Genomic DNA, 23669 nt, shown 5'->3' on the forward strand with positions numbered 1-23669 from the left:
AGCGTCAGATTGTATCTCGTAGTGCAGTTTATGGAGAAGTCGCTCTGCAAATAGTCGTTGAATATACACATTGTCAAATTCTTTGTTTTGTTCCAAAATGTTCCAAATATTCAATGAAAGAAGGAACGCTGGCGTTTGCGGGGGCCTCTCTGGTGGGGCAGTGAACACCTGGTGAGTGTCTTTTCCTTGCCCAGCACCGTGCCAAGTGAATCCGGCACAGTTCCTGCTCTCCTAAAGCCAGACTCTCCCTGACCGTCTCATTCCATCTCCTGGCCAGACCAGGATCTCCGCTGAGGCTTTCCAGAGAGGTGTTCTCTGCAGGAACCTTGCACAGTGGAGAAGTCCATCTCTCCTGAGGCCGCACGCCCTTGTCATGGCAGGAGACTCTGTCTGCCTCCTAGTCCTTCCAGAAGTGATTGACATCTGGGACCAGGAAGAATCCTAGCAGGCCTTGTGGAGTTGCTGAGACTTGAAGTAAAGGAAGCTGGAGGAGAGAGTGTCGTGGAGGCCACCTGTGCAGTGCCTCGAAGAGCATCCCCCAGGAGTCACAGCCACCCAGAACCTCAGATGTGACCGCGTGGTTGCAAATAGGGTCTCTGCAAGTATGATTCACGAAGGATCCATTGACAACTTGGAGAGGAGAGACAGGGAACAGAGAGACACAGAGAGGATGGAGGGTCTCCAGATGGGAACAGAATTGGAGGGGAGCATCCACAAGCCAAGGATGGCTGGCAGCCAGCAGCCGTTGGGACACATGCCCGGAATGGGTTCCCCTTACCAGCCTCTGGAAGGAACCAGCCCTGCCCACACCCTGATTTTGGACTTCCATCCTCCTGAACTAGGAGGACGGAAGTCTCTGTTGCTTTTTGCCACCAGATTGTAGTAATTTGTTAGGCACGCCTTGGTCTAAGAATATGAGGCTGACAAGAATGTGCTCTCTGGTAGGGTAGGAGAACAGGCTTGAGGTGAGGGGTCCCTGGGACCAGACTGCTTGTGAGGAGACAGGACTGATTTGCATGTTAGGGACGAGAGTCTGCAAGCCCACTGGCCCATGGGCCAAGGGCCATGATGCCAGGCTGAGGTGCCTGTATGAGCAGAGACCTTCGCCAGGGGACAGTCTTCACAATCCAGAATGGTACCCAGCCTGGATTCTCAGCCTCTCTCTCTGCCAAATTGTGACTTATATGTTGACAGACGTAGTTATAAGCTGCTTACTGTTGGAAAATTTTATAAAAGGAAAATACTCAGGATCTCTACTCAGTTATACATCCATCCTTTATTTTTAAGAAAATGATATTTCAGTGTTTTTATGGTTATATAGTATTTCCTTGTTGAACCCATGGAATAGTTACTTTTGAACAGTTCTTTGATGTTCCTCCAGTTTCTTATTTTGCCATGAAAGGCTCTGAAGACCAGCCTGGTAGCAAGAACTTGATTCATATCTATCCTGGTTTCGGGGGGCTGCTGTAACACGTCACCAGCAACTGGGTGATTTAAAACAACCCAAATGTAAGGCACCTGGTGGCTCCATGGGTTTGGCATCTAACTCCTGATTTTTGGCTCAGGTCGTGATCTCAGGGTCATTCACGTTCCTCATTGGGCTCACATGCTGGGTGTGGACCCAGCTTAAGCTTCTCTCTCTCCTTCTCCCTCTGCCCCTCCCCCTGCTATGCAGGGAAATGTGTGTGGATACTGTCCTTCTCTCTCTCTCTTAAAAAACAACAACCCGCCAATGTGCTGTCTTACAGTCCCGGCAGCCAGAAGACCGAAATGAGCCTTATGGGACAAAAATGAAGTCGTGGGCAGGGCCCGTCCCTTACAGAGCCTCCAGGGACAAGTCGTTCCTGGCCTCCTGCAGCTTCTGGAGGCTGCCACATTCCTTGGCTTGTGGCCACATCACGCCAGCCTCTGCCTCGGTGTTTGCGTCCACATCTGTTCTCTCTGTGCTCAGCCCTCCATCTGCCTCCCTCTGATAAGGACCCTTGTGGTGGCGTTCAGAGCCCATCTGGATAATCTAGCATCCCCTCTCCCCATTTCAAGACTCTTAACTTGATCCCCCCTGCCAAGTCCCTTTTGGCACGTAAAGCAACATTTACAGGTGCCGGGGGTTTGAACGGTGACTCTCATTTTTGGTGGGGAAGGGGGTGTCCTTGACGAGCCCATCCCGATGTCCGTAACTGTCTCCTCACAGTAAATTTTCGTCCGTGGAAACACAGGACGCAAGGGTCTGACTAACGTTGCATGAAGCATCTGGAGAAGGCACTCTGTGTCGCGTGGATTGACTGACGTGGTTTGCTACTGTCCCTTTAAGAGCCCTTCTAGGAGTCTGACCCCATAGAGAGGCTGGGGACTGAGCTCCCCATTACAGGAATCATTTAGCGTCGGCCTCTGGGAACCTCGGGGCTAATGAGATAATTCACATTAGGAGAGGAAGGAAATGAACGTGGCCTGACATCCTTTCTGTCTCTCATTTATATGATTCACTGAAACCTCCCCCTCTTTCCCCATAGTCTCCCCCCCCTCCTCCGGCTGCCCCTTTGAATTCTGGTTCCACTGTCCACCCTCCTTCTGCCAGCTGGGGCTCTGGTGTCCAGCAAGTCCCAGCACGCCCCGATGAGGCACCCGGGCTCTTTTCTCTCCAGCTGCGCCGGAGAATCCATTCTTCACCACTTTCTTCTCTTTTTCCCGAGCCTCACCCAGCTCCTCTCCACCCCCACCCCTGCCCGGACCAGTGACCAACCAACTGGTGTCTGCGGGACCAAAGAAAAGAGAAAAGCTTCTAACAGAACACAAGCAGGCTCCAGGGGACCTACAGGCCCAGGCTGCCAAGATTTTGTTTGCCTCCTCGCCTGCCCTCCCCAAGCCCCCACCCTGGACTTCAGGAGGGAAGGGGGAGAGAGAGAGAGTTCTCTTCCTGTTTTGTTCCGCTGCCTACACTTTTGGGCAAAGCTGTGTCTGCAAACATGAAAATCCAGTTTGGATCTTTCATTAGAAAAGCGTGAAGTAACCCAAGGTTCAGGCCGTTTGAAGTTCAGATCCGACCCTGGGAGCCTCTCTCCCCGGCCCTGCATGCAGAACACAGGGACACCCCGGTCCTCGTGGGCACGCTGCGGTCACGATTACCCATTTCCTGGAGGGACACCCGCCTGCTTTGCTCCGACCTGCTGCTGGGGGCTGTGCCAGCCTCCCCTCCCCTAAGCCCGGGAAGGGTCCCCGGTGTCCAGAGAGAGGTGTGGCTCTCTCTCTTGCCCCCGGTTTATTCTTTTCCTCTTCTCATCCTCTCCGAGGGAAGCCATATGGTTCAGTGTTCCAAGTCAGGGCCAAGGGCCAGAGCTGCACTGGCCCCGGGGACAGTCCAGCAGCCCTGATGTGCCTTGTGGGTGGCCTGTCCTGTGAACTTGCTGCCTGACCTCCCCGGGCCTCTGAAAGCCCAGCTGCAGCCTTGGGTAGCAGCCTGGCCGAGTCCTGACGGGCGGGTGCTGAGGCCCCATGTCCCCCGTCCATTTGGCACTCACGCCCCTTGCCGTCCAGGTGGCGGTGCTGGGGCCAGACCCTGGAGGCCCCCTTTCCCGTCTGGGTGGCCTGAGCTGTCTGTCCAGCCACTAGTGTCTCCAGGGAGGAGAGAGGCAAGGGTGGGACCCAGGAGCTGCAGCCCAAGGACGTCCATGCGCTTCCAGGTAGAACAGCAGCAGAGCTGGAGCTCGATTCATGTCGCCCCGTCTGCCTGGCTCACAGTGGGGGCTCCTGAGGCGGGGCCGTGTCACCTGTCCCCTGTACTAAGCACGCAGTCCCACACATGCAATCTAAGGGCTACAGACAACATTATTGATAACAAAACGAAAAGAGAAACGTAACGTCAGATGGGCCTGGAGTCCCTGTACACCTGTGAGGTCTGGTCTAGACCAGGAAAATAACCAAGCGCTGGCTCATGGTCCCCCCTTCCCAGGAAGTGTGCTCCTGTATTTTTTTGTACAGATGGGGTAGGTGCGATGATGCTGACCGATGCCCTTACGGAGCCTTTTGCGTTTCACTCAGTCCTCACGATGGTCCTACAACGGACTAGGCACTGTTCTCCTTCCTGCTTACCGTGTGGGTCACAGGGTGTTGGGGGCACTTGCCCAAGATCTGGGACTCTGTCCTCGATTTGACTCCGTTCCTGTAAGCGGAGATGTCTCCAGACTGCCTCCGGACTGTTTTCCTGCCCGTAGGGATGAGTGTCGGGCGCCCACATCCCTCCCACACGTGGAAGATGACTAGCCTGGGTTGCTCGTGTTTCGCTGGTTCCATCAATCATTCGTTCGTTTGTCCGTTGATGTGTGATGCCACAGCGAGCCTCCCACTGCCCCGGGACACACCTGCGAGGTGCCGAGAAGGAACGTTCGGAGCCCCCGAAGCCCACTGGCATGGCAGTCCTGGGATGCACGAGCTCTTTCTCTCTCATGTGGTTGACTGTCCTTGGTGTTTCCGATCAAGACAGGTCAGAAATCCCGCCGTGTCCTCACTGAAGGCTGGCCACGGGCCCTCCCACGTCTGGGTAGACAGGAGAGCCCCACAGAGGACCCGGTGAGGGCACCTGTGCATTTATCCCTCCTAAGGAAAGAGGGTAGCACCCATTGTCCTCTGAAACCCCATCCCCGGTAGAGGACAGAGGAGCTCTTGCAAGGCTTGCAAGTAGGTGTCTCTCTGTGCCCGTGGTCCCCGTTGTTAGAGCAGAGCCAGCTGCTCTGAGGCCCCGTGCACGATTAGCTGTCGTTAAACGAGCCATCTGAAGAGGGAGAGGAGAAGGGCCTTGTGTTTGGCCATCGGGTGGCCCTGGAGGGACAGGCTGCGTGATGAGGAGAGGACAGAGGGGAGGGTGGGACTGGGGTCCCTATTATCTTGAAAGTCCATCTTTAGGCACAATCTCATGGGGGTAAACAAGAGACCCAGGTTGGCTGGTTCGGAAGGGTCTTTGATCCACCTAGAAGTTAATGCTTTTCAGTGGAGAACCGCAAAGCGGCCCCACCCGGGGCCACAGAGATAACAGGCGCGGGCAATCACAAACCACCAGCCTCTTGATAATGCCCGGTTTTATTGAGGTCTGGTTCTCACCCAATGGGAACACATCCGGCGAGCATCAAAGGGAGCAGGCGTCACCTTGTGCAAAGAATCCTCTGCCCTCAGGTGTGTGTGTGCTGGGAAGGGTGCGTGTGGGGCCATGTGTGCCCAGGGCTGCCCGTTGGCAATTTCCTTCCTACAGATCAGAGGCCACCAGCCCCCAGGAGCCTTGACCAGCTGTGAACACCATTTCACCCCTTACATGTAAGGGACTCACCCTATCATTTCGTGCTCGACTCTGTGTCAAAGGCGGTTGGTAGAATGATGTCAAGGGAGCAATGAGGTGGGCACCCTGAGGATGTGGATCCTGAAGGCCTCTCATTCGGGGATCTCAGGCTTGCCCTTTTGGGGTCTTTTGGAGGTCTCTATGCTCCGTAGAAAGAACCCCGAGGATGTATTCTAGGAAGACATGGGCCGTGACGGACTGTGGGAGAATAAAGGGAGAAGCGCAGAGTCGCACCTTTGTAGGGGGGTGTTGATGGAACCACTGGTGGAGGGTAGTCCCAGTGGAAGGAGCATCCCCCTCCGCTAGCCCCAGGCCGTGCCCCTTGGCCGCCTCGTAGTTCCTCTGGGCAGTCAGGATGCTGGACCGCAGGCGCTGGCCTCTGGAGACAGCCGCAGAGAAACACCACCATACAAACAGAACATCTGGAAGCTTTTTAAAGTTTATTTTTTAACACATTTGCAAGAGTCAGGACATTTGCACACGAGGTTTACAGGCTGGAGGGAACCGGGGGTTTTGTCAAGCAGGAGGTAGATTTTGAGGCTGGAGAGGGGCCGTAGTACAGGGAGAGGGGTGGGGGCACCTGGAAGTGGCCAGTGCCAGCAGCCAGTCCTGCACACGTGAGACTGGGATAGCCCAGGAGCCTGTCAAAAGACCCCCTGGAACAGAAAAAGGACCCGAGTTCCTTCCTTGCTTCCTCCGCACCCGTGGTACAGAGAACTGGAGTTCTTCTACCTTGTTCCGGATCGGCTACCGAAGGAGCAGAAGGCAGGACCTCTGAGAAAGGATGGGAACGTACTGGTGGGCTCTGTTGTGCTGAACCTTAGCCCCCTAGAGACTCGCGGTGGGGTCAGGGGGCTCTACCTCTGAGGGTTACAGACTCCTCTTCGCATATGGGTTAACCAGGCAGGGCTGATGCAAGCGGGACACAGAAAAGCCAGCTCCTCCGGGAACTGCCAGGAAGGGATACCTAAGAATGCCAGAGCCCTGTGAGCTTCTCTCTTTCCCCTCCTCCTCCTCCCCCTCCTCTTCCTCCTTTTCTCCATCCCCCGCCCCACCTCCCCCAGTGCCATCCTGGACTTAATGGTTTGGGCCAAGGAAGAGCTTGCCTCAGCATTTCAGGCAGGCCAAGCAGGGAGGAAAGTCATGGAATAAAAGACAGTTCCCAGCAGGAGAAACAATTCACACCTGACCTCCTCTTTCTTTTCCAGAGCACCAACCTGTCCATCTGTCCCTCTCTCCATTGCTGGTTCTCACTGAATTCCTTCCTTCCTTCCTTCCTGCTCCAACCCAGCGTGGAGCCCCGGCCAAGCTGATTTGCAGGGCTGCGCTCAGTGTATGGGAAATCTCCCTTCGCTCTGAAGGCATCCTCTTGGGAGGACTGGGGATTCAACGCCGGGGGAGTTTACCAATTGGAAGGAGAATTAATGCTCCCCGTTTCTAAATAGGCCCTAGTGCCATACCACTGTCTTTATTAAGATGATGCTTTTTGTTGAGTGAGCTCATGTTTCTAGCTCATGGGAGCTGGTCCATTGTGTGCTGTTTATTAGGGGAGGGAACTGAGGCTTTGTGTGGTTATTCATGGGAGACACTGAGAGGTGTCCGCCCAGTTCTGATGGGAAACGAGGTGACACAGCCTCCAGGAATTCCTCCCCATCTAGTCACCCCATCTGGCGACGAGGATGCCCATTCCCAGGTTGACAGCTGTCAGGCTTTTACAGCGTCTGCCTGGGAGCCTCTTGTGGGCTTCCCGTTGTCAGGATAGTGGTGGGTCACCTTCCCCAGCTTGGGGCCGTCTCTCCACTGGGTTGCTGGCACATGTTGGAATCACCTGGAGAGCTTTAACTGCTACCTCGTCCTGCCCTAGCAGATTCTGATTTAACCCAGGTGGACGGAAAATTGGGATTTTGAGAAGCTTTCCACAGGATGCTACTGTGTAGGCACGGTTGAGAATGAACCACTACCAAGAGAAAGCATTTCTCGGCTGGGAGTGACTTTGCTGAACCCCTTTTCCACCCTTCCTCACTTACAATGTCTAAGACACTTTTCAAGGTCACACGGACAGGAGAGTGCTACTGGATCTAGTGGCTAGAGGTCAAGGATGCAGCTAATCATCTTACACTGCACAGAGCAGCCCCCCGCCCTGCACACACACCCTGATGAAGAGTGATCCAGCCCCAAACATCACTTCCAGAGCTGAGAAATTTTGCTCTAGAATAGTGTTTCTCACACTTGAGTGTACCAGAACCACCTGGAGAACTTGTTAAAACACAGACTGCTGGGCTTCACTCCCAGGGTTTGGGATTCAATAAGTCTGGGGTGGGGCCTGAGAATTTGCATTTCTAACAAGTTCCCAGGTCCTTGCTCAAGCTGCCCGTCCAGGGCTGCACTTTGAGAATCACTAGTCTAGACTGACTCTGAATCCTGTTTTTCTAGATCTGTGATAGGGCTCGATGCAGGACCCTGAGACCATGACCTGAGCTGAAGGCAGAGGCTTTAACCCACTGAGCCACTCAGGTACCCTGTTAGACTTTTCTAAGCCGAATGTGGGACCCCTTCCCTTCTGACCTGCCGCATCCCACTGTCACCTGCGTCCTCACCGCAGTCCCCTCTTCTGTTGATCTAGCAGGAGACAGAGGCCTGGTTTGCTGCACAGACAAGATTGGTTCCCTACGGCCGCCATGAAATTACCGCAAACTTCGTGGCTTAAAACAACACACATTTATTCTCATACATTCTGGAGGCTCATTCCACTAGGCCAAAGGCAAGAGTACCCCAAGAGCTCATTCCTTCTGGAAGTGCTAGGGCAGAATCCATTTCCTTGCCTTTTCCAGCTTCTGGAGGCCCTATGTTTCCGACTCTTCCCCAAATGACTCCAGACTCCTGATGCATTTTCACATTTCTCTCCCTCTCCTGTGTCACATCTTCTCCCTATCCCAGACCCCACCCCCCCACCTCCCTCTAACAGGGACCCTGTTGCTGACGCTTGGGGCCCACCTGGGTCTTCGGGATCGTCTTGCGCACATCAGACCCCTTCTGCCACCGAGGGTCGCATGCACAGGTTGCCCAGATTAGGACGTGGTGTCTTTGGGGGCTGATACCCAGCCAGCCACAGGGGCTCTCTCGCTCCTCTGCACCCTTTCCTGGTCCCCAGTTTTGCTTCCGTGGGCTGTTCCCAACCGGAACGCTGCCTGCATTTCACTTCGCGGGGGGGGGGGGGGGGGGGGGGTTCAGAGAGGCCGGAGACAGGTTCTGAAGGGCAAGGCGGTGAGTCGGAGATTTGACTAATCAGCCCCAGCAGCCGAGGCAACGGGCATGAAAACACTCAAGTGGAAAAGGAGTGGGGGAGGGGGTCCTGCCCTGGAGGTGGCAGTGACCTCACCTGGACGTGACGCACGCTGGACAAGCGTAAGCAGCAGGGACAGTCACCCGGAGGCAGGCTTGGCAAACCCTCAGGGCTGCGGGTTTCTAGGTCACCTTGCAACCCCCCAGGTGCCTCCTAATCTCGGAGCCCCCTCTCGCCTTTCTCTAGGCTCCTGGAGGTGTGTCTTTGGCCAAATCCAAATGCTACACGTAGCAGAGTTTATGGGAGGCGGGAGGGCCCGGAGCGTTAAGCTCCATTGGGCTGGTTCTGTCCTAACTTTATTTTCCTTTTCTGCAGTGATTCCCTTGTCCCCCCAACACCCACCCCATCCCACCCCCACTCCCCCCGCCCCCCCCCCCGCCCCCGCCCCCGCCCCAGCCGCCTTGGCTCAGTCTGCCTGCTGGGATGAGTCTGGGGTGTTGTATGTTTTGCTTTTTATTTTATTTTGCAAATGCCTCCCAACATTCCCCTCTGTGTTTAGCGTCCCCTTGCCAAGTGCATGCAGTTGCCGGGCAACAAGAAGGAAGTCCCTGTGTGATCCACCACCCGCCGCTGCCAATTCATTTGCTCGCTGCGTGCGTCTCCCTGGGGAAAAGGCTCCTTCTGGCCCTCGGAGAGACAGTGCGGAGGGTCGCTGCCCAGGAGGGACAGGGAGGGGGGGAGTTCGCAGAACGGTGGGGCTCTTCGGGGTGTTTTCAGGTCCAAATGAAAGAGCGTCTGGAGGGCCCGGGCTCCACCTGGGTGAGACTTATGCTTCCCCCTTGGTGGACAATCAGAGAGCCTCTCGGGACCCCAGAGTGCCTCTGCGTGGGCCACGCTGGCTGGTTTTCCGTGGGTCGGTGGCTCTCACACGCAGACCCCCCCCTCCCTGCAGCTCTCCTGCAGAGGAAAGTCTTCTGCGTTCTCTCTGCCCGTTCTCCCGTGAGCAGGCCCTCACTGGTACCTCGTCCCGTCTCTGACAGTGCCTTGTCTCTGGTGTCGCAGCCGCTGCACACATCCCTGCCAGGGGGGTAGCCAAAGCCCACGGGAAGGACGGCACCCCTGCACAGGCTGGGCTGTTAGCGACCCCCGAAGGCCTGCAGGGGGGCTGCTGGTGGGGGCCCATTAGCCCAGACCGCCCCCAGAATCTCCAATGTGTGTCCCGCCGCTGTCGATGTCCTTCTGGCCTCGTGCTTGGTCTGTGTCCCCTCTCTCCCGAGGCCTGGAAGGGCAGGGCTTGCCTGTCTGCTCTCGGTCCGGTTCCACAGTGTCTCACCCGGAGTGGTCCTGGGGAATGGATGTATCCGCAGGTGTCCACGTTGTTCCTTGGGGGTGGACGGAGATCGTCGCAGTCCAGAGGCCTGGATTATGCGTGTCTGGGAGTAGGCCCTTTGTTTGCCTCGCTGGGCCCCATCAATCTTCAAATGGGGACGTCCCCTGAGGGCATTTGGTGGCACTAACTCTATTGGCCCCTCGGCAATGGGGAATCACAGGGGGTGGTGGGAATCAGGAAAGTACATGGAGCCGCAGTCCGTCTTCGCTTCTTTGCGGTCAGCATTTGGAAAGCAAACGTGTTAAGCTGAGTCTTCCCGTTTCCTCCAAGGGACCCCATCAGTTCTGGATAATTTCCTAATTCGTTGTTAAGGGATTTGGGAGAACAGACAGAAGTCCCCGCTCAAGTGGGCATTAGGATAGGGACCAGACCCTTGCCGTCCTGTACTGAGAACACCGGCAGCCTCTGTGCCTCAGTTTTCCCGTCTATAAAGTGGGTCACCTAACACCTCCATGCTCCCTGCGTCAAATCTCACGGACGATGTCATGATGGGCTAGAAAACAAGCCTGCGGTTCTTCTGGGATGGTTGGGTTCAGCGCTTTGCTTTTGTGTGTCTAAGTCCGCTGTCTGGTATAGCGGTGAGATCCGTGTGGAGGGTTCCTGGAGGGAATTCAGTGTAGGGGACGTACAAACAGGCCTTCCTTTTTTTTTTTTCTTTCTCTGTCTTAGCGCAAATAGTGATTTTTGCACTGTGGGATCTGTTTACCGGCTAGACCGTTACGCGCTAAAGACAGGAGAGTCTAGCTCACTGCGGAAAGGGAGGAGGCAGAACCGAACTCTGATGCTGTGTTTCGGTCTACAGGCCCGGCAAGGGAAAGCGGCTAAGGACCGCTCTGTCTCGCTCGCCGTTCTCACCAGGAAGCTAGCGGGAGCCAAGCTCTACTATCGCCACCTTGCAAAGGACCCGGCTAAGATGGGACCATCTCTTAAGAGGCAAGAGCTCTGGATCTGATTAAGAATTCTTGCTTTGGAGAATGAAGAAACTTGTGGATTTGAGAAGACGTTGAAGGAGAAAGCAAAGACCCTTGCACCGAGGAGAGAAGTCTGTGTACGGCCCCGTGTGCGCCGGACGTGACCTCTGGCCGGACGAGTCAGCATCATCGCAGACCTTGCCGTTCCTCCTTGTGGAAAGCGTTTCCTCTGCCGCGGCTGCCTCTCCATCTCCCCTGCCCCCAGTGCCCGGAAACCGAAAGGCTTTTCCACCACACCCTCGCCGCCCCCCCAGCTCCCGCGTCTGCTGTGCCTTTGGACTCGGCAATTCGTGTTTGTTCCATTATCTTCCAGCCGGATACAGAGTGAATTGTTAACCACACTCAGGTCAAATGGGATTTTAATTTTTGTTCCTGTTCCTTCTAAAGAAGCCGATGTTTGTGTTGCTATGTGAGCAGCACCGGCGTCGAATGTCCTCTTGCTTCTTGGGGGATCCGGGCCCTCGGATTCCAGAGTGATGCAGGTCAGGGCAGAAGTTCTTGGGGACCTCAGAGGTCGGGGGCCCTGGAGGGGGCTCCTGTAGGGGCGCTGGGGTCCTCCATGTCCAGCTTTCTCTGCTTGGATCCCACATAGGTATTTGTCTGGAAGCGCCAAAAAATGAATGCTGTGGTCTCTTCTCTCTCTCTCTCTCTCTTTTTTTTTTTTTTAAATCTCATTTTGATGTATAATTGACATAGCATTCTATCCGTTTCCCAGCTGTCTTCTGTTGACACAGACGCGCCACCAGCTGTGAAGACCCTTCTCTCAGATGGCAGTCGGGGCCCGTGCCAGCGCCTGGTGCAGCATCACAGGCCGTCTGACGACCAGAGCTGGTGTGTCTATTGTCGACCCTCTTCGCCCCCGAGGACACTCCTGACGGCCGGTCGGGCCCCTCGAGACACGAGTCCTGTTTGCTCCTTCCCTCCAGAGCCGCCGTGCCCATTCTAGAGTCTGAAAACCCTTCTAGAGTCAACCTTGTCTCGGTCGCAGGACCACCAACGTCCATTTGTTCTCCTGCTAACGCAAACGGACGGCTTGCCTTTGTGGAAGGAATTGAGGCCATACACGGCGACCTTCTCCTCGTTGTAGTGATGTGTTTCTGTGACCCCGGAGCGACGTCCCCGTCTGGTCACTGGAGCAGTGGCGTCCTTCCTGGCCTCTCAGAGTCCCCGCAGAATGAGCAAGGACAGCCTCCTGAGGCCGTGTCCTGCTGTTGAACTATAAGTCTTGTTTGTGGGCTTTGGTCTTCCTTGAGGTGCACACAGGTTCGTCTTCCCGGTTAGAGTCCTTGGGGTTTCAAGGAACAGAGACCCTCTTAGATCACCCCCATTCACGTGGGTTTATTCCAAGCTGCTCTGGAAGTAAGGTAGACAGGACCAGTCCACCCAGCCACTGCACAGCGAGGCCTTTCTAGAAGCCTGAAGCCATTTGAAACATCCATTCTCTAGATGGTTTCTAGGAACAGCAAAACTCTTGATGCCATGTCATTCTGATCGGGTGCTCAGCAGTAGGGCGCACTGCTCCTGATTCTAGAATTCTCCACTGATGATGAGCTAAGAGTGCTAGCTGTCCCAGTTTGCCCCGGGCTGAGAGATGTCTGGGGACACACGACTTCCACTGATAAACTTGGGACAGTCCTGGGCAAACCAGAACAATTGGCCACCCTCCTGGGTGGCTTGATGACATCGCGTCTGCTGTGTTATCTGCCGTAGCTCGCTGATGCTCTTAAGAGGCCTGGCCAGCTGCCATCAGAGCCACAACGTCTGGCCACATTGTTGACCACTGGGCAGCCTACAGATGGAGGCCATTGGCTCAAGCACCCAGTCCTGACCACGTCAGGTGTTTGCCGGGTGGTAGGGTGGCATGATACTGAATTACAACCTGGGGACAATGAACCAGCTGAGACCACGTCCTTCAGAAGAGGGGCTGTGGATAGTGGAGACGGGAGCCACGCAGGGTATCAGGGATTCCTCGCCAACACAGTCCTACTCCAAATAGGTGAAGCTCATAACCTTCCTTGGTAAGGACAGAGCAGTTCATTCGGAGACAAAAACTCCCACAGCCACTGGGGAACCAGACACGCCTGTCTCAGAGACATGCACGGACCATGGAGAATGAGCCAAGAAGAAAACTCTGCATCTTTGCTAGAGAGAGAGTAAGAGCTAAAATTGTCGAGATGGGTTTGTCTAGGGAGTGAAGGCGTTGGCTGGAGAACCTCCTGAAATTCCTTTGAACTCTAGGATTCTTTGAAATATTGAAGGGCGTGTCAGTGGGACCTAAGTGTGTGCTTTCCCTCCAAAGCTCACCTCCGAGTTCCACCCCGATCATGTCGAATAGGACCTCCCAGCTCCCTCTTCCCTCTCCAGACACTGACCTTATCTGGGATAAGGGAGCGGAACTTGGTGGTCGTGGTCGTGGGCGGTGGAGAAGGACGGGAAGGTTGTACCTGCCCAACTTTTGGTGTTCTTGACAAGTAAGAACAATCTAAAGGCAAATTACAGGTTCTTTTCGGGTTAGTCAAAGCCAGGCTCTCGGGATTGCATGCCATCCCGAAGCTGTTGCTTCTTGTTAGGGGATCAGGCTTCCATCTTTTCTGCTGAAAGACGGGCGTGAGCGTCTGCGGTGTTGGAACGCGAGCCTGCGGCTCGTCCTACGCCCCCTCCCCCCCCCCCCCCCGCACGCTGTGACCACACAGGGGGGTCATTGCCTGCTAAGGTAGAGACGTGCATGCAAACGTCGAGAAACCCGACTCATTACCCCTGTGCGAAGATTGAGATCCCCCGTGCACCCGAGGCTTTGCCCCTGTTCTGACTCTGTGCCTTCGCTGCTGGTGGAGAAAGGCCAGCCCAGCACGTTAGGCACCGCTTTTCTTTTTAAAAAGATGAACTCATTTCAGACGTGCCCTTCCTTCATGGCCCACGTACCGTCTTGGGTTCCAGAAGTCTCACTGTTGTGCCAAAGGCACCCGTCTCCTCTTCCTCTCTCATCGTATCTTCTCATCCGCAGAGGACCCCAGAATCCCAGAGTTCAAGGTGGTCTAAAAGCATCACGTTTTTCTAGATTTACCTCTGACTGAGGCAGGAATCATCTGATGAGGGATCGCCCAGGCCTGGGGGAGGCAGCGTTTTTGGCGGAGTGGGGGAGGGACGAGAGAGGTTGGGGGGGGTGGTGACATTCTGCCCCATAGGGGAAGCCGTGGGATTGTGAAGAGCAGTTCGTGGGCTGCCTAGAGACCATGAACGTCAACTTCCCAATGAGATTCTGAGGCAAGTGCACTGTCCCCACCCCCTACCCCAGCGTGGATCGGTCTCTTACTTCTCAGTCCAGGGTGACTTCTGCTGATAAAAAGCGCAGAGTGGGGAGATGAGGAAATCTGAGATTTTGTCTCCGAAAGTCCCTCGTCTTCGTTCCTTCCCCGTAATACGGAGGAGTCAGGCCACGTGATCCCTGAAGCCTCTTGGGTCTCTGACTGCCGCAGCGCCGTCTTCGTTCCCTGAGCCCGTGACCTGAAGCTTTGCTGGGTTTTGCTCCATGTGCGAAGAGTAAATCAGGTGTTGCCCAAGGTATGGAGGAAAGGCATGTCATCTGTGGGCTGAGGGCGCTCCTCTTACTCTCATCCATTACGAACGTAACCTCAAGTTAGGGCCCCGTCCCAGGATTTTGCTCAGGCTTTCCTGTGAGATCGCCCCGTCGCATCAAAGCTTTACCCACAGGGACCTGTTATCCTCTTCAAAGGGCCCCCCAAACCCCAGGGTTGATGGAGAAATAGAAGGTTCTAATGGTGAAGTATGGTCCTCTGCTCAGGGGAATGTGGTTTACAGAGCATAAGGGTGACCTTGGGAATGGCCACTGATCTTGGACAAGACCCTCATGTGAGGCTGGTGGGAAGCAGGGCTGGGTCCCCTCGCCTATGCTTCTGAGTAAGACCTTCCATGATCAGGCTGGCAAGAGCTCTGAACCCCGGCGTCTGGAAGTCTGTCTACTAGTCCTACCTTAACCTCAGCCCCAAGGCCCTTTCCTGTGGTCTCAGTCTTCTCATCCACGAACTGGGAGAGGGAAGCAGAAGTGGGCGGTGCAGGTGATCCTCTAGGATCCCTCCCATGTGTCAAGTTCTCAGCCCCGCCTGACCCCGCTGAGGCCTGCCTGTTCTCTGACAAGTAGCTCTTCTCCCTTTGCCTTCGGCGGCACAAGCCGAAAGCGGGGCTGTCCCGGGAAGTCCATTACCAAAGAATACTTCAAAGCTGTTTGCACTCGTCAGTCGCAATGAACTTGAGTTTGTTGAGGGAGAAGGCAAATAGACATCTAGACTGATGGCAGACACGGGGAAGGGGCTGCTCTCTGCCCGGGGTGACCGAGGGGGAAGGGAGCTGCCTGTCGTTCTGACCAAGGAGTAAAACCCGGGGGCTCTGCGTGGCTACAACTGGAGGGGATTTATGAGTTTGCTTAGGGAAAGGCAAATATTAAGTCTTAAGTTGACCCGTCCTGGGACCTGCCTCTTGGCTTTTGTATGCCGTCCGGCACCGATCACTGTGTACTTCGGGTTATCCAGTTCTGTCAAAGGGTTTTGGTTGTGGGGTTTTGTTTTGTTTTCATTGTTTCCCGTGTCCTTTCCCTTTCCTCCCTCCTTCGCCTGCCTCCCCTGCTGTGACTGCCGCTCAGGGCTGGGTTTTAAAGAGATAGGGAAGGCAGAGCGTGGAAGACATGTTGTCACGTTGTCCCATTCCCAAAGCTGGCTGCATTTGGGCTTCCGCTGGCTTCGGAATGGCCCACCCGCCGGGGTGGAGGCTGGGGACCAGGTGGTCCTCGTGGGTCCCCCTCTGCCCTTGGCCCTGAACATAAATCTGGGCATCGGAAAAAGATAGGCATCACCTGTTTAGCTGTAACCTTTCCTTCCTATGTGACTGTTGGTGCTGAACAGTGGCTGGTGACCTCAGCCAGATGTCCTGCGGGATGAGCCGCTGAGGATAGTGCCGGGAACGCTAACTGGGGTCTGACCAGGGCCGGTCACCATCCAGGGAGCGAAATGTCCTGACCAAAGGGGCTGGACAGGCACCTGGTCTCCCCAGTTTCCAAGTATGAGCTTCAATGAAGTTAAACTACATGGAATGTTTTTTTTTTTTAAAAATTTCAATTTATTTTTTTTGACAGTCAGAGAGAGAGCGTGCAAGCAGGGGGAGAGGCAGGCAGAGGGAGAGGGAGAAGCAGGCTCTCCACCCATCAGGGAGCCCGGTGCGGGCCTTGATCCCAGGACCCTGGGATCCTGACCTGAGCCGAAGGCAGCCGCTTAACCGACTGAGCCACCCAGGCAACCCTGTATGGAACATTCTTTACTCCTTGCTTCAAGCGTCCTCAGTACAAAGCCAATCTGTCCTGAAGCACTGCAGTTCCTGGGGTCCTTGGACCTCATGGGTGGGGCTTGCTAATACCCACCACTATGGGGTCCGGCCCACAAGGCATCCTAAGTGCCTGGTGACCTTGGCAACGGTCCACAGAGGGTGCACCATACGGGCCAGTTCAGGATATCATGGCTCACCCACACTCCTCTTGTAGCCAAGAGTTGGGAATGTTCTGGAATCGCTTAATTAAGAAAGTTCTTTTCACATTCCAGTGGTGATTTTTGATTGAACTCAGCATGATTTTTAATCCTCTGGCAATTCTTCCTATATGTGTCTATGTTTAAAAAGGTCAATGCTGGGTACCCAGGCTACTGAAGTCCTACTAGTCCTTCAAGGCTCGGCTCCCAGTCTCTCTTCTCTGGGACGCCTTCCTGAATTCCCTCTTTCCTCTTGACCAGGTACATGTTCTTTTAATGCATCTGGCGTGGGATGGGCACTCAAAAAATGCTCGCCCCTCCTCCCTAGACCACAGCACTTTTCATACGGCATTCACTGTGCTTACACTGAACTTGTTTTCAGTACCCCCTTCTCCCCAGTCCTTCCTCCCCTTCTCCCTCTACCCTATGGAAAGCAGGATCCCTCCTCGTACATGGAAGATTATTCCTGAGATGCCCACCCGTGGTCATGGTCACGTGACAGGCACCGTGATTGACATTTAATTCTCAGAAAACAAAATCACATGGATCAATCACTTGGACCAAGTCTTACCTAGGAGGGTTGGGATCGAAACCAAGGTCATTAAGGGGCCTCGAGTTCAGAGCTCTTCAGTTGCAGCTTGGCAGTTTCAACAAGGGGGATGGACAAGAGAGATGTTGGGTTGACTTTCCCTGCTCATGACCTGTGGCCGCGTGTCCTACCACATTTGCCAGTTTCTTGTTTGCCCTTTATTCACCAATAAAGTGTTTTCTGAACAGTGGAGAAAATGGGCTTGTGGCTGGATGGATTGCTTTCCCTGCAGAAGCCTTTCTTGAAATAGCACGCGTCTGTTTTTATGCTCATTATTTGAGAGCTGGGGTCATTTTTAAGGTCGGAAGGAGAAATTTAAACTCAGAAGTTTAGGTCAAAATTTCTGAAGAACTTCACAGCATCTAATAGGGGAAACACAGAAGGGAAGAAAAGCCCACGTAGGAGATGTTCCCTGCCTTCAGAATCTTACGTACTGTCTTTGTTGCATTTGCCAGATCTGCTGTTTGTTAGGGTTCCTGGAGAATCTGGATGGATGCTGCTTCCTGCCTTTCACCCCAGTACAAACTCTCCCAGTAAGTCACAGGCAGAGAAGATGGATAGTGATGGGCAGAGCTCCTGCTCAAGGGCACACTACCCGGAGACAGAAGGCAAGGACGTAAGAGGGGTCACTCAAAATCAAGCAGGCTCCGGGAAAGAGGCTCTCTTCCCATGTGCTGATTAACCACCCTTCTCTGATTAACCGGGAGCATAGAAAGGAAAAGGGAGCCACAGAGATACGGGCGGGAGGTCCACCTTCTTTGGGAAGAAGGGAAGAACTCAAAATACCTCCTATCTTCTCACGTTGTACAAACCAGTAGAATCGGAGTTTTGGACAGAGGGGATGCCCTCTGTGGGCTGCGGTCCCCAGCACCAGTTTCAAACAGAGAGATCATAGGACATTCGGCCAAGAAAGCTCAGGCAATCCAGGACGGAACACGTCCCGTGTTCTAGAGTGCTTTACAATTTCACAGCTCCTCGCTCGAATCTCACAGCCCTTCATGAAAGGTATTGAGACCTCGTTGTTACAGGTGAGGACACAATGCTGAGGGGGTCCGTGACTCGCCGGGGAACACACCCCGTCCTCCACACCCTGTTCTGCTTTCTCCACCGACATCTCCGGAGGGACAGGAAATGCAAGCCGTATCAGTCCCAGTCTGCTACTGTAACAAAACACCCCAGACCTCGGAGTCTTTCCCATTCACACTTCGGTGGTTCGGGAAGAGGTGGGGGTGGGTCCAGAGGGCTCTTTTTTGTGCAAAAATTGAGGGACTCTGGTGACCATCTTAGGACGCAGTGACCTTCAAGAGAGGCTAGCTGGACCGGCCTCTGGCTCCAGACCAGCTCGGCTGGAACCATCCCGCTCACTCTAGCCATGAGACCTCTAGGGAGTACCGTTGCCTCCCTGGGCCTCAGTTTCCTTCTCTTCACATTGCTCTGTGGGGCTCCGTGGGGGCTCCGTGGGCCTATAGGCAAGACCCTGCGCATGGTGCCAGCAACTCCGCACTCAGGCAGTGCGCCCTCTGTACGCTAGACACGGAGTCCCGTGGCCCGTCTGCCGGGACTCTTGGCTCAGATGATCTCCATGCCTGGACGGGAAGAGAAACTTCCAGTGTGCGCTCCGGCCTCGCGTCAGGCTTCCCCTGATGCACCAGAGCGTTGCTGATTCCCTCCGACTGCAAGCAAGATCTTTGGGCTGTTGGGTTTGTTCTGGGGAGAGAGCTGAGCTGCTGGCCAGGAGTACGGATGGGGGTGATGTCTGGACCCTGACTCTGGGAGCAGTGATCGCCCTCCCACCCCCCGTGCACGCTCAACGCCGCATTCTCTTTGGCCCTCTCGGATGCCAGTCCCACTTTTCCTCCCAAAGGCCACATTCTCTCCAGACTGTCTGGAGCCCCTACTGTCCACAGGGCCCCTACCAATACCCCATTAGACACCCACCTTGGGTAATTGAGGCCCGTCCTTCGGCCTCTTCCCCGGGGAGCAGAGAGAAGAGCTGATTTCCGAAGCCCAGCAGGCTTCTCCCCGTTTCCACCCCTGGAGTTCCCATCACACCCTTCTTCGCTGCGGGCCAGCCAGCGCCCCTCTCCCTCGGACCCCGGGCTGGGCGTGGGTTCTCATAGTCGGGAGACCTCGGTGCCCCAAGATTCCAGCGACAACTCTGGCTGTTCGGTTGCTGGCTCTCCTGGCACCGCTGGAGAGTGGAAATCTGGTCTGTTTACAGGACACGGGGCCAGCACAGCATTAAAAACTCAGGAGCAAATAAGATGTTGTAAACAAATTTCCTTTCCAGTAAGGATCACTCCTCCCCGCTCCCGCCCGCCGCCCTCCACCACACACCATTTTTCTCATATGTTTGGATAAACTTTCATCCTGTGCAATTACCATTCCCAGGGAGGGGCCGTCTATTTCCGCTGGCTATTTATTTTGATTTTGACCATTCCCCTGCCTTTCGAGCATCACACACCTAATAGGAAAGAAAATAAGCTCCCTATCGGGGCCCAGGGAGCAGCCCTTCCCTCCCCGCCCCTGTCCGCTGGAGCGTTCCCCCGCACCCTCGCCTTCTGACTTCACCTCCTGGTGTAGACGTGGTGGATGGTTGGTGCTAGCCGGACGCCATGCTCCTCTCGCAGAGCTGGAAGCAGGGTGGAGGCGAGGAGGGAGCAGGGGAGGAGGTGAGACATGGTTTCACAGAGAAGCTGGAACAGATACAAAGGGGTTGTGTGGGGGCGACCGTCTCCCCGCAGAGGCTCTTCTGTACGAGTCCCCCTCGTGATGAGTTTTTGTGCGAGCGGAAAGACATTGAGCTCAGGTTTCCTGACCCCAGCAGGTAGCTTATTGTAAAACAGTTCATCCAGAGGGGGAGAAAACCTTGTTTCAGCATTTTCTTTCTTTTTCTTTTTTTTTTTTGGGGGGGGGGGTCCAAACCAGATTCTTAAGAAAGGAGATAGAAATCATTTTTTATTTTTTATTATTTTTGCTCCCTCCACCCCACCTGGGCTCTGAACTCTGAACATGAGATCGGAGGAAAACAAAACAAAACAACAAAAACCCAATTCCCTCCCCCCACCAAACAGTTCTGAACAATGCTTATTCTTGCTTCTAAACGCACTGCGTGATTAAGGGCCCCATCTGCCCATCTCAAACTATCCCTCTGGTCTCCGCATTACCCCTCTGCCCTTTGTCTTCCTTCCGTGTTGGATGGAGGAGGTACGCCCCCCCCCCCATGCAGTTAGCCGTGCGCGCTGGTTATCCCCACTTCCTGGGTAAGTTCACTTTCCAAATTGCTCGCCTTTGCCCGGTAGCATGAATTGGCATTCTTGGAGGTGCTGAATTTAAGGAGGCCATGAAAGACAGGGTGGCGTGACTCACGGACAAGTCACGGAATCCGTTTGACTTCAGATTCCTTCGGATTTAACTCCGTGGAGGCACCAAGAAGTGGCCTGGGGTGGAGGGCAGGGTCTGCTACCTCCCACCACTTCCCCATGAGCCCCCAGCTTCCTCCGTTCTTCCTGACTGGCCCCCCAACACCCTTCTTCCAAAGACATCCTAGAGCAGCTGTCCCAGGGTCCACGACCAAGCCCCGACGGGCTTGATCACCTGGGTTAGGAGTCGGTGGCAGGTTGGAGGGGAAAGCTGGAACCCCCCTCTGATGTGGGCCTTCTTCACGGCCCTGTCTTCTGAGGGGCTGATGGGTGTGAGTCTTAGGCCAGAGGGCGGAAGGACCTTCTGGCTGACATCAGAATGATTCTGGGCGTGCGCGTGGACGGGTGAAATGAACGGGACTGTGTTCGGGGCCTGGATTCGGAAAACATCCCACACTCCTCCCATGATGGGTTTGTTGGGACTTTGGGTGAACGTTTCCAGAATGGAGGAGAAATGTATCAGGATCCACGTCCGGTCTGGTTCCCCGGGCCCCTTGAGAGCTCCCAGAGACTGACTTGATGCAGCCTCGTATTCCACAATCTGATGTGGTAGGGGAGAGCCGGCAGTCCTTGTCCTCAGACCTCGGATTTGGGAACGCTACAGTCCGGGTGGGTCCGTGGGGCAGCAAGCTAACGGTGAGCGTGGGTGGGGGTGGGCCTCTGAGCCCCCGCCTGGAACAGGACCCCTTGGGTACTGCCTCCAAGGGCAGATGCAGGGAGAGGAGGCCCAAGAACACGTCTGAGGTGCCTGGCGGGGAGGAGGGCTCCAGCCCAGGCCAAGTGCTGCAGAGGCAAAACCCATCCGTGGTGACCTTGCTCCTGCCGTCAGGGTTGGGCGCTCCTGGGTCAAGAATGCTTTGAGTAAGAGGTGCTGGGGGTGGACCGGCCCTCCATGGGGGACGCCAGGCTCTCTGGGCAGGGGAGGACTTCATCCGGGCTGTCTCCCTATTCTCAGTTCCGCTCTATTTAGAACACTCTTTCTTTCTTTCTTTCTTTCTTTCTTTCTTTCTTTCTTTCTTTCTTTCTCTCTCTCTCTCTCTCTCTCTCTCTCTCTCTCTCTCTCTTTCTTTCTTTCTTCTTTCTTTTTGTGAAAAGCAGATTGCTGAGGAGGGAAGCAGCAGGCCGGCGGGGAAGATGATTCTGCGGTGTTTCCAGAATAGGGGGTGGAGAGTGGGGAGGCAGAGAGAGAGAGAGGCCAGGACTTAGCGCCTGCGGACGGGCCCTGTGGCTTCTCCCCTTCCTCCGTCTCGCGTGGTCCATCACTCTTCTCCTCCAGCCCAGCAGTCCGACTCCAGACAGAGCTTAGGGAGGCCAGGTAGAAGCATCTCAAAGTTTCTACTTGTCCAGGTAAGACAGGCAGGCAGTGGTTTTCATTCCGTGCATCCAAGCGACAGAAACCACCCCCCTCCCCCGTGGTAAATGTCCCCTTCTGTCGCATTGCGGAATGGGACTCATGACATAGCAGGCCAGGCTGCCTGGGCGCAGGATCGCGAGTGGTGAGATTCTCTTCTGGGAATGTGGGCCGCCTGGGTTCAGGGGGGTCCCAGAGCATCGTGGAGGTGCTCGCCAGCAAAGATGGCCAATGAAGCGGTTGGCGTTTTGCTTTCAGACCTTGGTGAATCCTTCTTACCCCGCCCCCCTGCAAAGGGACAGCTGACTATAGATTAGGTCACTGCAGACTCTGGAAACTGGAAGTGGTGAGGTGGCCAAGGGGGTCTCTGAAAACAGTGTCTTTAAAAACCATTCCACAATCACCCTGCATTCTCCTTAGTCTTTGCCTTGCAAGAGAAACTTGGTGTCTGAGAAGTGACTCTCGTTGGTCCTACCTGTGGCTCGCTCTGGAGCCCCACGAGGCAGGCGGGTCTACCCCGTGGACTCCAAGTGGCATCCTGGTGTGACTTGTCTAGAGAATTCTTCTTGGAAATGGGTCATAATCCTTCCCCTTCCCTGCCGAGGCAACTGTGAGGCCATGGCAATTGTTTTTCCAAAACTTTGGAAGCTGTGTGCTCTGGGACTTCATCTGTTGGGTTTCCTCATCGACAAGACCCTGATCATGTTGGTCTGGGGACCAGCGGTTGGCTTCCTGGTGAGGTCCTGGGAGCGCACAGCCATTAACGTCCAGCAGACGTTCAAATGCATGAGGTCCTATGTTCTCATCACCTGGCCAGCTGTCTGGCCCTCTAAGCCCCTACAGTGAGCTCAGATGTGTGTAGAAGCCTGGAGAACTTCTAAAAATCTTACGATGAACGGGACAGCCCCTCCCCCGACTACAAAGTATTATCCAGCCCCAAATATCGGTGGCGTTGGCCTTGAGAAGCTGTGTTTTAAATCCCTGCTGCGCGGTGGAACTGTGCGCCAACCCCAGTCCCCCACACCTTCGCCCTCGCTTTGTTTACCGAAGGGGGAAAAAAAATCTGTTAGTTTTTCCGAGTGCATTTCCACCTGTATCTTATCAAGAACCACCAAGTTCAGCACACCCTTGATTAGTCACTTCCATTAACAGTGTTTATTTTGGGGTTTGTGTTTATTTTTGAAACGTAGGCTCCTTCTCCCCGCCCTCTTCCTTAAGCACCAGCGGCTCTCGGCCAGCTTCCTAGGGAGGTCTCGTCCACACTCTCCTGGACCATCCGTAAAACCTCCTTGGCCAACTTCTGAGGACAGGACGTCTCTCCCCTTCCCTTCCTGGGGGTGGGGGCCGGTGTGGGGGTGAGGGGGAGGGGGAGGTCTGCAACTATCTGAGAGTCTCTTAAAGCAGCCGTTATCTCCCCGCTCCTTATTTCCCAGATACGCTTGAAAATCCTTTTCATTAGTGACTCCGTTGACCAACCGACCCGTGACAAAGCTGAGACTTTATTCCTAGCTGTCCACATTCCGTGAAACCAAAGACTCTTGGTGGTTTTCTGCATGGAGTCAGACACAAGGAGGTTTTTGCTTGGGCGGGTCGTCCTGTTCCCCTGCACCCCTCGCCTCCTCACTGCCGGCTGGTCTCGGGGCTATAGCTCAGTGTTTCGGAGTCACAGAGAACTGGTCCCTGTTCCTCCCCACTCACCCATCCATCCACTCTCCGAATGGCACCTAACACTCCATCCCCGGTTGGAGGGATTTCAACGCTGAGGGCTGAGTAAGGAGGAGCTCAGGGAGGACTCCCCCCAGGCTTTGG

General features: G+C 54.9%; 2 long non-coding RNA genes across 6 annotated transcripts in view; one reads left to right on the forward strand and one right to left on the reverse strand.

Moving 5' to 3' along the window:
* The window catches only part of LOC131815526 (uncharacterized), a 159306-nt gene that overhangs the window by 131487 nt on the left and 4150 nt on the right, over nt 1-23669 (forward strand). Inside the window, exons 3-4 of one of the 5 annotated variants that reach the window (XR_009347770.1) lie at nt 10799-11559; nt 11683-17620. This is a non-coding gene — a long non-coding RNA (uncharacterized LOC131815526). The remainder of the gene's footprint in view (nt 1-10798; nt 11560-11682; nt 17621-23669) is intronic. The other 4 variants (XR_009347772.1, XR_009347768.1, XR_009347769.1 and 1 more) reach the window with 4 other exon arrangements.
* LOC131815527 (uncharacterized) lies at nt 5788-6751 on the reverse strand. Its single transcript, XR_009347773.1, has 3 exons — nt 6541-6751; nt 6185-6290; nt 5788-6097 (listed from the first exon to the last, which is right to left on the reverse strand). It is a non-coding gene; the product is annotated as an uncharacterized LOC131815527 (long non-coding RNA).

The sequence above is a fragment of the Mustela lutreola genome, chromosome 15, assembly GCF_030435805.1.
Source record: "Mustela lutreola isolate mMusLut2 chromosome 15, mMusLut2.pri, whole genome shotgun sequence".
Classification (NCBI taxonomy): domain Eukaryota; kingdom Metazoa; phylum Chordata; class Mammalia; order Carnivora; family Mustelidae; genus Mustela; species Mustela lutreola.